General features: G+C 42.1%; 2 protein-coding genes across 2 annotated transcripts in view; one reads left to right on the top strand and one right to left on the bottom strand.

Moving 5' to 3' along the window:
- The window catches only part of CCND2 (cyclin D2), a 484,289-nt gene extending 472,131 nt beyond the window's left edge, over positions 1–12,158 (bottom strand). Inside the window, exon 1 of the mRNA XM_075210201.1 lies at positions 12,031–12,158. The gene's annotated coding sequence lies outside the window, so the exon portion shown is untranslated. The remainder of the gene's footprint in view (positions 1–12,030) is intronic.
- PARP11 (poly(ADP-ribose) polymerase family member 11) overlaps positions 9,347–13,693 on the top strand; it is a 31,187-nt gene continuing 26,840 nt past the window's right edge. Inside the window, exon 1 of the mRNA XM_075210198.1 lies at positions 9,347–9,483. The gene's annotated coding sequence lies outside the window, so the exon portion shown is untranslated. The remainder of the gene's footprint in view (positions 9,484–13,693) is intronic.

Below are 13,693 nucleotides of genomic sequence, written 5' to 3'. Positions count from 1 at the left end.
GCTCTATAGAAGTATATTTAAGGGAACTGAATGGATTGTAATACTAATAGAACAAACCTGTCCTTGCTTTCTCAATGTCTCAGCCTCTGTCATCCTTCACGAGCTCACACGCCTGGAGAGACACATCTTATATAGTTCTGTATGGACAGGCTCATATTATATAGCATACTTGCCAACTCTCTGTGAATGTCAGGGAGACTCCCTGAAATAGGGGTGATCTCCCTCACTCCCTGAAGAGTCTGGCATTCTCCCTGATGCTGAGCAAGTACAAGACGTGGTTGGCTTCGCCATCTGTGGCATGATGACAGTTCAGAAATTGTGTCCTATGTCTATGTATTGATGCCTATGGTGGTGGCCATTTTCATGGAGACCAAGATTTAATCAAAGACTGACATGTAGGACAACATGACTTCAGTAGTGGAGACAGAAATGTAAAAGACACTTCAGTCTCTAGAGATTCATTAGCTGCTTTTCTTTAACGCATAGTTGCCTCCTCTCCCGGAATGTCCGGAGACTCCCGTATTCTGGGAGACTTCCCGAAACAATGTGCACAGAAGCTAAGAAATGTAAATGCCTAGTTGGAATTTTACAGGAAATCTGTGGCAGAATGGACCGCCTATGCCACCCTGTCTGTTGTTGCTGGGAACCGGCTGGGCTTACTTTGCCAGCGTTCCCTTTCGGTATCACAAATGCACCCTCTCACCGCAGTAGGAGAGGCTTACAAATGCTGCCACCACTGGACTCCTTACCAGCATCCACTACTGGATTTCTACGGGGTGACTGATGCGGCAAGTGTACCCAGTTACTGGTGTACCTGGGCTGCCCCTGACCTCTTCCTATGGATCAGGGTTGCTGTGGATGGATTCCCCCTGGCCTATCACACTGGCCAGACCTGCTGGGTAGCGGGCAGAGCGGTGGTACCGGAAAGCTGGGTCCAAATCTCAGAATGGATTAGTGTTGGGTCTAATCTGTAGGTCACAGGGATAGAGAAGTTTCCAAGCAGGTCTTTGAAGCAAGTTATGTTTATTTGCTCACCCTGGTTGAAGGTATCATGGAGCAGGTAAGATGAAACAAGAAGAACGATTTTCAATACAAAAGAGTATTGCTGGGTAGTGAGCACCGGAAAGCTGGGTCCAAACCTTAGAACAGCGGGGAATGAAATAGAGTTGGGTCTAATCTGTAGGTCACAGGGATAGAGAAGTTTCCAAGCAGGTCTTTGAAGCAAGTGATATTTATTTGCTCACATTGGTTGAAGGTACCAGTGATCAGGACAGATGAAACAAGAAGTACAATTTTCAATGCAAAACAGTGCTTTTTTTATACAGTTTTGGACACAGCCTCACAGGATAAGCCAGCCCTCTGAGGTCTGAGTTATTTTTAGTATCAGGATGCAATATGTTTCCCCAAACATGGATTTACATGCAATGCAAAGCTAACAATATTTACACTTATCTGTGATATCCTAAAGCTTGCTGTGATCTCCTGCATCTTGTTTTAGACACAGAGGAAATCTAACAGCAAGTCTAATTAAACTTTCCTGTGCCTCCGGGTGTGTTTGGACATCACACATCAAAGGTCTAATTAACGTGAGATTGACATGGGTCCTTTCATCAGACAGTTGCAGAATACACATTTCCTCCACTTGAGAATTCCCAAAGAAAAGTTACAAAACCCCAAACAAGCCATTGCCCTACACCAAATTACACAAAAGATTTCCTCAACAAATGCTTATTGTATCAGATATATACCTCAGAAATAATGCATTTCCTCTAGCAAAGTTTAAACAAAACGAATTTCTTCCCCTGGTCTCAGAAATAAAGATATTTCCTTTACCAAAATACACACAATATAAAAAATAAGTACGTTTGCAATTAAATAAATAAACGCCCTGCGCTATTTTCTTTAAATACATTTATACCATAAGTTATTTATAATTGATCCAGTCACAGTCGTGCTAGGAGAAGTTTAAATATTTTTTTCTTCGTATTGGTGAATATACCTTTTAATAAAACAACATTCTCTAATTCTGACTTCCTGGATTTTGGAGCAGCCAAAAACTTTATTGAATATAGTCTCATTCAAAGACATGGAGTCCCAACAATACCCTTAGAAAATCATTGGTTCTTATACTGATTGTTGCAACTAACTCCTTTAAACCAATGCAACATCCCTTAGGCTGGGTACACACTAAAGTGTTTTCAGCCAAATATCGGGCCAGTCAAATGATAGACTGTTCAGCCCAATATCGCATTACTGTGTATGCTGCAACGATGAATGATTATCAATCCAAAGCACATCGTATCGTTTCATTTAATTTTTAAACTAAAAATCTCATTCAACAATGGATGGTTATGACAGGTGAAGAGCACAGATCTGAAGGTAAATCGTGTATAGTGTGTACACATGAATCGACATGCTGATCGAGACTTTTTTGTTAATTTGTTGGTAAAATTGTTAAGGATATCGTATTGGGAGAAATTTTGTAAAGTGTGCACCCAGCCTTAGTTATTGACAGAGATCTGAAACTTTAGATATCAGTGTCCTCCTACTGCTCGGTAATGTATTTTTCAGTGACAATTACAACATCGCTATAGAAGTCTTAAGATAAGGAAGACTTCAAACTAATTTTAGCTAAACACATCCAGTGACTGATATAATCTAACCAATGACCACATAGGTATAAATGATAAGTAAAGAATTAGCTCCTTAGCTGTAGAACTGGGGAAGTCGGAAAACAAATGTTCATAATCTGAGTCTGCACATTGAGGGACCGTTATTTAACCAGCGCATGTTGCTCTGAAAGTTGAAGCTGCAAGTTTCACTCTATCCGGCAAAAACAAAATATGAAATTGTGCTATATATAGTGCATGTGAACGTCTTACAATAATTACACAATTGTGCTAACGCTGGCATTCAATAAGTCTCATAGATATTAGACTTCATCATCGAATACAAATAATTGCTTGTTTTCAAAAGAAGCCATATTTGCATGCCGGTTTGTGCACAGTGACATAAGACGCAACAGAACCAGTTTGCACTGTGCTATATTTTTTTGTTGGTCCTATGGCTGTAACGTCATTGTACCTTCAAAGCACCTACAGGTGGTGTTTTATCCTTAATTTAGAGAGGAAAGCAAAATTTCACTACATATAAAGCTAGTGGATAGTCCATTTACAAACTAAGGGGGAATTCAATTGGCCGTGTTACTGCCGAATGTAAAGCGGCATGCGTACTATTACCGATATTACGGTAATTGTGCACGTAATTACCATTAATACAGTAATTTCAGCTCCGGCTTGTTGCTCGCAGCGGAAGTAGGGTTAAAATCCCTGTAATAACGGTAGTACCTTTATCGTTGCACTATTCTGGGGGGAACTGAATTCCCCCCTAAATATGTAACTGTATTATCAGAACAAAAACCATAGTAACATCTGTTATTTTATCAGCTTTATTTAGGAGAAAAAAAAATAATATGTCAAACAAGCAAACAAAATAAATATTGTGACAGTTTCACCATTATCATCATCATCAGCTATTTATATAGCGCCACTAATTCCGCAGTTCCGAGACTAGGGTCAATTTAATAGCAGACAATTAACCTACTAGTATATTTTTGGAGTGTGGGAGGAAACTGGAGCACCCGGAGGAAACCCACGCAAACACGGGGAGAACATACAAACTCCACACAGATAAGACCATGGTCGGGAATTGAACCTATGACCCCAGTGCTGTGAGACAGAAGTGCTAACCACTAGGCTACCGTACTGACCATTCACCAACTTTGTGCTAACCACAAGGCTACCAAGCTGGCCATTCACCAACTTTGCTTTGCAGAAATGCTGTGGAAATTTATATATATATATATATTATATATATAATCATCACCATTTATTTATATAGCGCCACTAATTCCGCAGCGCTGTACAGAGAACTCACTCACATCAGTCCCTGTCCCACTGGGGCTTACAGTCTAAATTTCCTAATACACAGACAGACACAGACTAGGGTCAATATTTGTTAGCAGCCAATTAACATACCAATATGTTTTTGGAGTGTGGGAGGAAACCCACGCAAACACGGGGAGAACATACAAACTCCTTACAGATAAGGCCATGGCCGGGAATTTAACATATATATATATATATATATATATATATATATATATATATATATATATATATATATATATAGAGGCAGCACGGTGGCTTAGTGACTAGCACTTCTGCCTCACAGCACTGAGGTCATATGTTCGATTGCCGACCATGGCCTTATCTGTGTAGAGTTTGTATGTTCTCCCCGGGTTTGCGTGGGTTTCCTCCAGGTGTTTTGGTTTCCTCCCACAATCCAAAAGCATACTAGTAGGTTAATTGGTTGCTTTCAAATTGACCCTAGTCTGTGTGTGTGTTGGGGAATTTAGACTGTAGGCTCTATTGGGGCAGGGACAGATGTGAGTAAGTGCTCTGTACAGCGCTGCGGAATTAGTAGCGCTATATAAATAGATTATTTATATATATATATACACACACACACAGTATGTATATATATATGTGTGTGTGTGTGTGTGTGTGTGTGTATATATAGGGAAAGGGTCACAGGGGAAGGGTCACAGCAGCGCAATAAACTGCAGTTTTAGCTTATTTCACACCATTCCGTTTGGGCCTATAGAAGTGGTATTGGGCTTCGGCTGTCTGGTATGGATTGTGGATGTAACATCCTATTAACACCCTATTAATATATACTTTTTTAAGTGAGCTGCATGGAAATTCAAGTTAACAGTGGACTGTGTATAGTACAGTGTACAGTCCTTCGATAACCACGTACTCCACTGGAACAGTGCTATGGCCAAATCATAACGCACACAATGTGATAATGGTTGCTTGGCATTACCGAGCAGTACATTATGCACAAACCATTTGTCACACAAAGGCGTGCAGTAAATCTACATATCTTGCAAAAGAAGTAACTGTTCAGTATGAAGACACATAATCTATGTGCTCCAAGCAGCTATATAAATATAAAACAAAGAAACAAGAATTAGGAACTGAAAAAAAACACACACTCACATTACTATGTTATTATTGTTGCTTTCCACCTATCAGACAGACACACAAAAGTAACACTTTTCATCATGTGCGTGGAAAAGAACATAATGTTTTGTGATGAACAAGATAACAATGTGTTTGTGGGAAGTGTAGGAAGTAGGTCTTTCACCGCATAACATATTACTCACCCAAAGCTGACTGCTGCTTAAATCATAGAGACATTTACAGCAGATGACTGTGTACGTGGTGCATTGTATATGAAGCATGGAGAGCACCATTTAAAAAGCAACAAGCAGCTGCCACTTAGAGGTTAGAGCTTAATGCTGGTACGTGAGAAACCAGCAAGAAAATAAGACCTGCCAACAGTTTTACAAAGACCTGGCACTGTTTCTACAATGGTTTCCAACTTCCCGTACAATATTGTACTTTGTGGTTTGCTAACAGCACCGTCTCATTATGGAGCAATTGGCACAAAACTCACTACTTTTCTTTTGACTCATGATGGCAAAACAGATCATATTTTGGGGTTTCCCGGAATGATAACAAGACATTTTATAATCCTAAGATTTCAAAACTGGGTCATGCTTTGCGGCCCAACATAGTTAATACTTTGTTTGCTGGCTTGGAGAAATGGACTTGTCCAAAGGTGCAAAGAGATGACCAACCCAACATGTTTGAACTCTTATGGACGACAAATGGGGAGTGGCGGAGCTGGTGTGAGCAGGAGGACCAATCCCTTGCCACAATCAAGAAACCGCAGCATGCAATTGGTCCTCCTCCTTTGGTGAACCCCAAAGCAAACTTTGGAGGAGGGACCATTGATAAGTAGTTGCAAGTTCAGTACATGCACAGTGAAACCACTATATGCACTGTACACTGGCCACCAGGCTATGGTCTCTATATTATACACTAGCCACTGGGTAATGGGCTCTGTAATGTAAACTAGCCACCATAGAGTGAGGGGGGGTCGTTGCTGAGCTTAGTTTAGGGGATCCACAGATATTATGTGGATTGTAATTGTTGGATTTGTGAATGGGACTTGCAGCTGCTGTTGGGAGATTGTTGAAACAGCTTGTCCTGCCACTGTGTCAGCGTATCCAAAACAAACTCGTACAGACATATGTTTTACACCACGGTCTCCCTACATTAGTTTGACAGGAGTTTCACGTCACTACTCTGTGCTGCTGTGGGACGCTGATCCTTCCACTATCTTACTTCTAAGACGGTCAATTTATTGCTAAATTCTACCTCCCACACATTTCATGACACTCACATGCCGCCCTGTCCTCACTAAAAGCCACAGTGGACAGGTCGTTTCCTCCCATAAGTTCAGTGCACTCACCTCCAGAAATACTTTGCGCCGCTGTTAACATTCTGATGATTTGACAGAATGCCCAGGAGTTCTCCTTTCATAATAAACTAGCCCCATTGCCAGTAGCCCCTTCTTTCTACATGCCAAGGGGACAATTTAAGGGAACAATTTAAATAAAAAATACCCCCCCCCCAAGAAGAAAAGTAACCTTCATTTTATTGGGTGACTAACATCCCTTGGCTGCTAATTCTTTCCAGATGTGTAGTAAGGTTTCAAGTATCCATCAAACACTGAGTCACTGTTCATCTGGAGTTTATATTTCACCCATTAATATGTACACAAAAGCTACAAATACAATCTGCTCAGAACATTCTGTAACATCCACAATGTGAATATAGAGACAATGCTGCTTTCACCCAATAAAAGCACCAGAGGGGTAAAGGGCAAACTATTGCTTCCAAATTTCCAGTCCCACTGTGCAGGTATGAGCCACCTTACATATGTTATCTGTAAAGATTGTCCTGTTGAACCAGCAAGTTAACCCTTAACAAACCGGTCAATATAGCTGAGGCAACTAAGTAACGCTCAGCAGCTCTAGCCATATTTTTAGTTAACTTTGCAACGATAGGTGATTATTTTGCCGATAAAACCTTATGGCAGGACTAATGGCATGGATGCCTATTCTCCCGGGAAAGGAACTATCCACCAATCAGACTGCAAGATGCTGTCACAAGGCATGCGTAGCGTGAGGAGAGATAGCGAGGGACTGCAGGATGGGTAAGCATTTTAATTGGGTCACCCACACAGATCGGGGTTCTATCACAAGCGATGGGACCCACTTATAATTTATCAAGCAGCGAGACAGTAATTTTGCTGCTGCGCTGCTCGGTTATTGTTGGTGTTGCCATAACTATATAAGTATTTTAATGGAAACAGACACAGGTTCAGTAGCAGGCTCCTGGCATAGAACATTCATTCGTCAGAATGACATACATGACAACATTCCTGACTGAAGAGGTAGGACAAAATAACATACCTATCAACTGTATATTCCTCCCCTTTGGGAGATTTAGAGGGGAGGTTTAGTGGCAAGTGCCGGGGAGCGTGGCACCACAATTCGCGTCACCGTGGCCCCAACTGCGCTATGCAACTATTTGCGGCATCGTGCAGCGGGACCACGATAACGTGAATCATACAGCCCCGTCACTATTGAAGTGTGGGGGATCCGGGAGAGTGGCTGCTCTTAGTCTCTGTGACATTCCGGGAGACTAGGCAAGTATGAATAGGACACGCCTCCACTCCAATCTCAGCCCGGGCTGAGATTTGCCAGCCTGCGCCTGGTGCTAGGAATTGCTGTGTGTGTATCATTGCTCTGTCGCTTACCATCCAGCCAGGTCGCTGCAGTCTTTGTTTGAAAGTGTATGAAAATAATATTGTGATCTGTGAGGTGGTCAAAACTGACTGCAAATGACTTGAAATTAGTGTTATTGAGGTTAATAATCCTGTAGGAACAAAAAAACAGCAAAATATATGTTATAGCATATTTTAGCAATTTTTCTAAAAAAATCCAAAATCCAAACCAAAACCAAAACACACGAGGGCGGTTTTGCCAAAACCAAAACCAAAACATGAAGCTAATCCAGATTCAAAACCAAAACCAGGTCACGGGGGTCAGTGAGCATCTCTAGTTTATATGCTCACATTGATGTACATCAGGCATGTGAAACTCAAAACCCTAATTGGGCCAAATAATCAAAGGCTAAGATTGTGTGGGGCGCAAGAAAACAAAAAAGTCTCATATGCAATTTTGTCCCCCCTTCATCATCACACTGCACCCTTCATGCTGCTTCTCCTCCCCCTCACTTACCTTTCTGTTCTTTCTTCTGATTTCTTCTCTTCTATCTTGTCCGTCTCGGCTCCTCCCTCTGTGCTCCTCGCTGAGAATGTCGGGGCGTGATGACATCACGACCGACATTCAGTGGGAAGGAAGGAGGGAAGGAGGACGCTACCGCATCAGATAAGTATTTCCATTTTATTTTTATTTTTTTCTGGGCTGGCGGCTCTGCTGGAACCACAAGAAAATAGTGGTTTGGGCCACGAGTTTGACCCCCCTGATGAGCCTAGACTATGAAAAATGTGAAAACTGTGTCCTTATGAATGCAGAGAGGATGACAGCTGACCTCCACCTCTAGGGATGTGCACAATTTCGGTCCATATATTTGGATTCAAAACTCTGCAGAATCACGCTCCACTAACAAACAATCTTCAGTCCTTGAAGGTTCCTTCACGTCTATCTGTTAATGCACTTTTCAGCCGCTAAAACCTGAAAACCGCATTAAAAACTGGATGAATGGTTTCTTATGGGCGTCCCCCCCCCATAAAACATTATAATGTGTTTCCCCCAACATCCTTGGTCATATTTCTCATCCAGAAACCTCTATCTCCCCTCCTTCTCAAACCATCTATAGCAGTGATGGGCAAACTACGGCCCGCGGGCCAGATCCGGCCCACTTAGAGGTTCTATCCGGCCCGCCAATATTTTAAAAAATGTCATTAAAATATGCATAAAATTAATAGGGTCGACCCTGTGTGTCAGAACCTTCATTTTTATGCCTTCACAGCTATTTCCTCCATTACACTTCATCCTCCTTCCTAAAAGGACACTTTGTATGTCAATCACTCAAACACCTGCCCGCCCCCTAATGGCTGAAAGTCATGTGAGAAGAGATGGGCTGGGCCATATACTAAGGCGGATTTCGATTGGCTGCTGTGTTGTCAGTTAGTGGCTCACCAGAAAGACGGATCTGCAACAACCTGCTGAAATAAGTGGTGTGTCTGTACGATCGCTGCACTCATGGGCGGATTGGCCATAGACCTTACAGGGAAGTTTCCCGGTAGGCCGATGCCTAACGAGGCCACCTGGAGGCCACCTCAGATTTTCCCGGGGGGCGCGTTTGGAAGCGGCGGGGGGAGGCACGTACAGGAAAGCAATCTAAAATATTGGTGTTCAGTGGGCAGCAACAGGCAGCCAATTGCTAGGCTCCCACGGTGCTGTTCGGCAGACAGGAAGTCTGACTTCACTTCCTGTCTACCTGATGTGAGAAGAGACGCTGCTCAGAGCAACTGAAGGTAAGTGAGGGGGTCTTAGTATACTATACTATACTAATGGGGGGGTCCTATACTATACTAAGGGGGACTACCTATACTATGCTATACTAAGGGGGGCTACCTATACTATACTAAGGGGGGCTGCCTATACTATACTAAGGGGGGCTACCTATACTACACTATACTAAGAGGGGGCTGCCTATAGTATACTATACATTTGCCCTGCATGGCTTTAGAGATGACCCACTGTGTGTAAAGTCATCACATCTAGGTTTTCCTAAATGTTACTACAACCAAATTCCTGTAGTTCTAAATCCCGCCTACTTTTGTGTTGGCCCCACCTACAGTTATTTTGGTCCCGCCGACATGAGGCCACTTCAATCATTTTTTTCAGGGCCACTTTAAGTCCCCAATCCGCCCCTGGCTGCACTTATAGAGGTAACACTGCTATATAACACCCTCCTGTCCCATTCAAAACATTTGTATTATATATTTCAATATTTGAGTTTTTTAATAAATTATATTGGCCCTCCTAAAGTTTTTCTTTTTTATTTGGCCCGCTCCTGAAAGAGTTTGCCCATCACTGATCTATAGTTACCACAATATTGGGTAAATATGCCCACTGCAGGACCAAGGAAATGGCAGTTTGGAAAATCTTGCAAGTTGCTGCATTTTGACACCAGGGGGTAAATGCATCAAGCTGAGAGTTTTCCGGCGGGTTTGAAAAACCAATCAGATTCTAGCTATCATTTATTTATCATTTTACAAACTGACAGCTAGAATCTGATTGGTTGCTATAGGCAACATCTCCAATTTTCAAACCCGCCGGTTTCTCTTCTCTTTTCTACTTCTCTTGTTCAATTTCAGTATATGTTTACATAGTGCCTGTTTAGGTAATTGCACAGATCTACTTTCTATACTGCACACAATTCTCTATACTTCTATTTTTGTGCAGGACATAATTTTTTTGTTCTGTATGCAATTCTCAAAATGTTTCCCCATAATACATGTATAAATTACTGCAGAGTACTTTGTGATCTATATGCAGATCTCATTGTCTGTCTTATTAATATATGCATTAATATTGTATTAATATGCAGATATAATGAACGCATGCAGATTTTAGTAGCTTATTGAAATCTGTGTGGTTGGCACACTTCTCAGTGTCTGTTGTTATTCAGGATACGGTGCAAGTTAAAATGTAGCGATAGGATAACTTTCAAAACCCAAAAGAGGTCTAACCCCTCCCTCTAGAATGTAAGCTCTCATGGGTAGGGTCCTCTCTACCTACTGTCCCATGTCTGTCTACTGTATGACTCCCTCGTACGTCCGGTCATGTCTTTTGAGTCCCCAAAGCATTACTCACACTCACCTGTGCTACTTATGTGTCTTACCTCATCTATCTGTAACTTGCATACTGCATCTGGCGCTACGCAATCCATGGTGCGTTATAAATAAATAAATAATAATATTGATGATAATAATAATAATAATAATATTGGAGGTAAAAAAAAATGTGACCTTAAAGAAAGAACAGTGTGTGATGTGAATATATGCACAAGTATAGAAAGAGTGCATTCAATAGAGACAATTAGTTTCATTATCTCCATTAACAAGAGATAACGAGGGAACTTTTTAGGAAGGACTTCTGTCCACGAGTCGTCCGTTTCATAAAGGCATATTTCACAATGGGCTGCCACAAGTTGCTGGTTTGAGATGAACTGCTATATAACTGCTCAGGGTTATTTAAGTACACGTGACCTCCTCAAATTTTCCACTTCCCACAGTAAGCAGATCAGTATGTAACTGGGGTTGTAAAATGCTCATATCTTCAGCAGGCCCGCTCTCATATGATCCTTTCCATATATGTCATTCATGCCTTTGCTATACGCACATTACAGTTATTACAGTAAAGAGGTGGCTTAGTCAAACTGTGAGTGCCCAGCAATTGTGTGACTACAATTGTACATCTGGCACTTGTAGTTACACAATAGCTGGACAGCCACAGGTTTGCCTACCTTGAATATAGAGAATTAAAATATCACTAATAAGGGAGACTTGTATGGTTCCAAACTGAAATGCAGCTACTGAAAATTAGAATGCAAGCTCTTAGGCACAGTGAGCTGCCTTCTGTTTTTCACACCTTGCAAACAACACTTTGTAAATAGCAATATTGACTTGAGTAGAATAATAATTATTTATTTTTAGTGGTGCACACAACAATATAACACTGGTAACTTATATGCATGACAACAACATAAAGACAGTAATACTATGTCATCCACACCAGCAGCAGCTATAACTGAAAACAGCACCGTGGCTAATGTCACTGAATGGGATCATAATGCAAAGTCTAATGGGGTTCATTATTGCAACAAATTGACTTTTTTTTTTTAAACAAACTTTGGATATGTAACAGTACTTTCAATGCATAATTCAGTGAGTTTGGACATTGCAATGAGCTCATTACTGGTAAGTTGCAAAAAAAAGGTTTCATGATTACTGTGTGTGAGATCCCCCTCCTCCCTCCATGATTTATCAACACCCCCAAAAAAGTCAGGTACTCACCCTGGATGAATTCTGGGAGGATCCTTTAAGCCCCTGACCTGTAGTATAGCCCATGCATAGTATAGTACAGGGAGCAGCATGCAGATCACTCACTGGACTTGTTTACAAACTGTTATGGTGTATCCAGATTGGCAGAGCAGTCCAGCCCCGCCCCCTCTGACGTCAGGCCCTCCACAGCCACGCCCCATGTAACACTCCCTCTGGCTGTATAGTTGTACTTGGTGTATTCTGGTTCTCCAGTTACAACTCTCCCCACAGCTCACTCTGGCCCAGCCCCACAGCCCAGCAAGGCGGAAGCTTCCACTGGGACATCAATCAGACAGCCCCCTCCTGGATGTCAGCCTGCAGGTCATGGCTCCTCTGCTGCTATAGACACAGGCTGGATGTATATTACAGAGCACATTGTAACAGAATGACATGAGTCTCTCAGCAGCACTCATCCACTGCTGGTTGTAGCTATAGCTCAGCATTAAATTTCTATCTGCCTTCCTGAACACAGCAACGGGAAACTACAAGTCCCAGTATGCTCTGCCAGCATCTGATTGACAGGACATGATGGGACTTGTAGTTCCACAACAACTGGAGACCCAGAAGTTGCCTACACCAGTTTTTGTAAACTTATTTTTGCATATTGGTGCGTAAAACAACACAGATAGAAGCACATTTTAGAACAGTGATAGAACTGCCTTCCAATAAATAATTCGCTAAGGGGTCTATTTACTAAGCTGCGATGTGCCACAGATCTGGAGTGAACAGAGAATTGCCATTGCAGTTGTTCTTTTAATTTATCAAGGGGTTAAAGCAGCCTTAACCTGTCTAACTATGGTCAAGGCTGTGCCCATAGACCCAAATGTGACCTTAAAAAAAAAAAAATCTTAAGATGCTGTGAGGTCACCTTGTTAATAGAGTCTCTATGGACTCCATCACCACTGGAGAAGTTTCTCTTCGCCCAGCACAAGGTCCCATTGCAACTGGCAGAGCCGGATTTAAACCTCATAGGGCCCTAGGCAAGATACTGGTTTGGGGCCCCCCTCCGTAATACAAACCATAGCACTACTTATTTTGGTTTATTTCCCCTCACACTGTGCCCTCCATATTTTGGTTCCCCTTCTTTATTTCTCCTCACACTGTGTCCTCCATATTTTGGTTCCCCTTCTTTATTTCTCCTCACACTGTGTCCTCCATATTTTGGTCCCCCTTGTTTATTACCCCTCACACTGTGTCCTCCATATTTTGGTTCCCCTTCTTTATTACCCCTCACACTGTGTCCTCCATATTTTGGTTCCCCTTCTTTATTTCTCCTCACACTTTGTCCTCCACATTTTGGTTCCCCTTCTTTATTTCTCCTCACACTGTGTCCTCCATATTTTGGTCCCCCTTGTTTATTACTCCTCACACTGTGCCCTCCATATTTTGGTCCCCCTTCTTTATTTCTCCTCACACTGTGTCCTCCATATTTTGGTCCCCCTTCTTTATTTCTCCTCACACTGTGTCCTCCATATTTTGGTCCCCCTTCTTTATTTCCCCTCACACTGTGTCCTCCATATTTTGGTCCCCCTTCTTTATTTCTCCTCACACTGTGCCCTCCATATTTTGGTCCCCCTTCTTTATTACCCCTCACACTGTGCCCTCCATATTTTGGTTCCCCTTGTTTATTTCCCCT

Source organism: Mixophyes fleayi, chromosome 4 (assembly GCF_038048845.1).
Source record: "Mixophyes fleayi isolate aMixFle1 chromosome 4, aMixFle1.hap1, whole genome shotgun sequence".
Taxonomy (NCBI): domain Eukaryota; kingdom Metazoa; phylum Chordata; class Amphibia; order Anura; family Limnodynastidae; genus Mixophyes; species Mixophyes fleayi.
The sequence above is the reverse complement of the archived record's forward strand: the minus strand, read 5'-3'. Positions and strand labels throughout refer to the sequence as shown.